Here is a 4,953-nt window from a genome sequence, read left to right as displayed (position 1 = left end):
CTCTGAGCTGAATGTTAACCTGGTGGCAGGGTCTCTGTGGACCCCCGCTGTAAATCCTGACACTGCTGATTTTTAAATTATTTTAATCAATCTATCATTTTTAATCTCTCCTTCGTTTTGATCCTGTTTAATTCTCTACATCACTCTCCTCTTCCCTCTTTACCTCTCTCTCTCTCTCTGCTCTCTCTCTCTCTCTGAACTGTCCTTTCACACATATTATAATTTGTCTGTCATGCATGCATAATTTTTCAATTACCATTTTAAAGACGAGATTTTACAGCAGTCTGTAACCAGACTCACCATCCACTCCTCACCTCCCACAGTCCTCCCTCACTCTCTCTCTCTCCCTCTCTCTCTCGCTCAGTCTCCCCCTCTATAACCTATTAAACCACATGTTCAGGTCACCTGTGGGACAGAAGGCAGCGCTGATAGAGGAGAGATCATTGCTGGGTGCTGGGGATCCGTGGCATTGGCATTCAGAGGTGTTTGATAGTTTGTGAACCCTTTGGAATGTTCTACATTTCTGCATGGATTTGACCCGAAGTTCTAAAAGTAGACCAAGAGAACCAATCCAAACACATGACACGAAACTGTCTCACTGATAGACACGCTGATTTATTTAAACGATCCAGGTGTGAACCTTTGCGGTCAGTATCTGTTGGACCCTCTTGTTCGGCAATAACTGCGCAGTACTAAACGCTGATGATCAGTCCTGCTCATCTGCCCGTTTCAGCCCATTCCTCCGGACAGAACAGCCCCGGCTCTGATGTTTTGATGGGTTTCCTCACATGAGCTGCTGCTTCAGTTTCTACTAGATGAAGTTCAGGACTTTGAGCTGGCCGTTAGCTTTATTCTCCTATAACTGTTCTCTAGCAGAACCACTTGTGTGCTGAGGACCATCGTCTTGCTGCCTGACCCACATTCTCTTGAGTTTCAGCTCACAGACAGATGTCCTGGCATTGTCCTCTAGAATTTACTGGTTGAATCCAAAATTCAGAATTCATTGTTCCATCAAAGATGGAAAGCTCTCCTGACCCAGATGCAGCAAAACAGGCCCAATGATTTGATGCTACCGCCACCGTGTTTCACAGAGGGGATAAGCCTTTTGATGCTGGAATACATAATGCTTATTTGGTCTCATCCGTCCACAATACACTGTTCCAGCAGCCTTCTGGCTTGTCCATGTGATCTTTAGCAAACTGCAGATAGGCAGCAGTGTTCTCCCTGCAACCCTGCCATGCCCACCACTGTTGCTCAGTGTTCTCTGATGGTGGACTCATGAACATTAACTTTAGTCAGTGAGAACTCCTTTACTGGCTAAGAAACCACCCTGGCGTGATCACACAGGCGTGATCTTTGTTGGTCAACCACTCCTAGCGAGGGTCATGATGGCCCTTCATTTGTCTGTCCAAATTCTTTGGTTTGGTTTTGTAACCTTAATCAACCAGATGAGCATCAGCAGCTCTTCTGATGTCCTCAGAAATCTCGTTTGTTCTCCTGAAGGTTCACACACTATTGCCACTCCCAGATTCGTAATACTGCATCATTTTCCTCAATAATTAAACAAGCAGGTCTGATATTTTTGTCTGGTTTGTATGAATTTGGTTCTCTTTATCTACCTTTAGGACGTCTGATGAATCTGATGAGGTTGTAGGTCAGATTTATGCAGAATGTAGAAAACTGGTTCACAAACTTGTAAGCACCACTGTATTTACATACTGTACATATTAGTCCAGACAAGACTGGCCTGTAAACAAATGACAGTAAACAGGAGAGCGGTGGATTATCTGGTTAAAGAGCTCAATAATGTTTACATTTCTCAACTGATTTGAATTTTTATTTTTAGGGGTTTTTAATGTACGAGGAGAGTTTTGACTCCAGTTACTTTGAAGCCTGATGGAGAGCAGTGTGTATCGGCTTTAGGCTCTATCTAACATGGTGGAAGATTATTTGCTGCAGTGTGAGTGGGAAGTAAAGAGTGTGTGGGAGAAGGTGTGAACCCTGTGGAAGATGATCTATTCACAATTCATGTCTTAGTCATGCAGCACAGGTGAGGATCGTTCAGCAGGAACTGGAGCTTTCTTGGAGAAATGAACCTTAGAGAAGGAGTTCTCCTTACACCACTGACCCCTAACACACTCCACACACCGTTACACCACTAACCCCTAACACACTCCACACTGCTACACCACGGCCCCCTTACACACTCCACACACTGTTACACCACTGACCCCTTACACACTCCACACACTGTTACACCACTGACCCCTAACACACTCCACACTGCTACACCACGGCCCCCTTACACACTCCACACACTGTTACACCACTGACCCCTAACACACTCCACACACTGTTACACCACTGACCCCTAACACACTCCACACTGCTACACCACGGCCCCCTTACACACTCCACACACTGTTACACCACTAACCCCTAACACACTCCACACTGCTACACCACGGCCCCCTTACACACTCCACACACTGTTACACCACTGACCCCTAACACACTCCACACACTGTTACACCACTGACCCCTAACACACTCCACACTGCTACACCACGGCCCCCTTACACACTCCACACACTGTTACACCACTAACCCCTAACACACTCCACACTGCTACACCACGGCCCCCTTACACACTCCACACACTGTTACACCACTGACCCCTAACACACTCCACACACCGTTACACCACTAACCCCTAACACACTCCACACTGCTACACCACGGCCCCCTTACACACTCCACACACTGTTACACCACTGACCCCTTACACACTCCACACACTGTTACACCACTGACCCCTAACACACTCCACACTGCTACACCACTGACCCCTAACACACTCCACACTGTTACACCACTGACCCCTAACACACTCCACACTGCTACACCACTGACCCCTAACACACTCCACACTGCTACACCACTGACCCCTTACACACTCCACACTGCTACACCACTGACCCCTTACACACTCCACACACTGTTACACCACTGACCCCTTACACACTCCACACTGCTACACCACTGACCCCTTACACACTCCACACACTGTTACACCACTGACCCCTTACACACTCCACACACTGCTACACCACTGACCCCTAACACACTCCACACTGCTACACCACTGACCCCTTACACACTCCACACACTGTTACACCACTGACCCCTTACACACTCCACACACTGTTACACCACTGACCCCTAACACACTCCACACTGCTACACCACTGACCCCTAACACACTCCACACTGTTACACCACTGACCCCTAACACACTCCACACACCGTTACACCACTAACCCCTAACACACTCCACACTGCTACACCACGGCCCCCTTACACACTCCACACACTGTTACACCACTGACCCCTTACACACTCCACACACTGTTACACCACTGACCCCTAACACACTCCACACTGCTACACCACTGACCCCTAACACACTCCACACTGTTACACCACTGACCCCTAACACACTCCACACTGCTACACCACTGACCCCTAACACACTCCACACTGCTACACCACTGACCCCTTACACACTCCACACACTGCTACACCACTGACCCCTAACACACTCCACACTGCTACACCACTGACCCCTTACACACTCCACACACTGTTACACCACTGACCCCTAACACACTCCACACTGCTACACCACTGACCCCTAACACACTCCACACTGTTACACCACTGACCCCTAACTCACTCCACACTGTTACACCACTGACCCCTAACACACTCCACACTGTTACACCACTGACCCCCTAACACTCCACCCTGTTACACCACTGACCCCTAACACACTCCACACACTGTTACACCACTGACCCCTAACACACTCCACACTAATACACCACTGACCCCTAACACACTCCACACTAATACACCACTGACCCCTAACTAACACACTCCACACACTGTTACACCACTGACCCCTAACACACTCCACACACTGTTACACCACTGACCCCTAACACACTCCTCACACTGTTACACCACTGACCCCTAACTCACTCCACACACTGTTACACCACTGACCCCTCACACACTCCACACACTGTTACACCACTGACCCCTCACACACTCCACACACTGTTACACCACTGACCCCTAACACACTCCACACACTGTTACACCACTGACCCCTCACACACTCCACACAGTTACACCACTGACCCCTAACACACTCCTCACACTGTTACACCACTGACCCCTAACACACTCCACACACTGTTACATTAATGCCTGAGGTGTAAATGCTCTTTATATTTCTGTATTTCTCTCTCTCTCTCTGATATATACTGTATAAGTTATATATATATACTTATATAAGATATATATATATAAGTACTTATTATTATTATTATTATTATTATTATTATTATTATTATTATACACTTACACTGTTTAACATTGCACCGTTTCTACCCACATTAACAAACACACACAGTACTGCACCAGTCATACACTGAAGAGAGGAGAGAGAGCTTTACCTGGACTGCACCTTCACCCAGAGAGAGAGAGAGAGAGAGAGAGAGAAATGGAGAGAGAGAGAGAGAGAGAGAGAGAGAGAGAGAAATGGAGAGAGAGAGAGAGAGAGACAGAGAGAGAGAGAGAAATGGAGAGAGAGAGAGAGAGAGAGAGAGAGAGAGAGAAATGGAGAGAGAGAGAAATGGAGAGAGAGAGAGAGAGAGAGAGAGAGAGAGAGAGAGAGATGTGGTGGATGAGGACCATCAATATACCCTGCAGAGAGAGAGGAGACGGGAAACAGAGAGAGAGGCTGAGTGGAGGGTAGACCGAGTGTAGAGAGAGAGAGAGGGAGAGAGAGGCTGTGGATTTATTCTGCTTCCTAAAGTGTTCAGCCGGGGGAGGAGGCGCGCCCGTGTGAGTGTGTGTGAGTGTGTGTGTGTGTGTGTGCTGGGC

This window comes from Salminus brasiliensis, chromosome 14 (assembly GCF_030463535.1).
Source record: "Salminus brasiliensis chromosome 14, fSalBra1.hap2, whole genome shotgun sequence".
Lineage (NCBI taxonomy): Eukaryota > Metazoa > Chordata > Actinopteri > Characiformes > Bryconidae > Salminus > Salminus brasiliensis.
The sequence above is the reverse complement of the archived record's forward strand: the minus strand, read 5'-3'. Positions refer to the sequence as shown.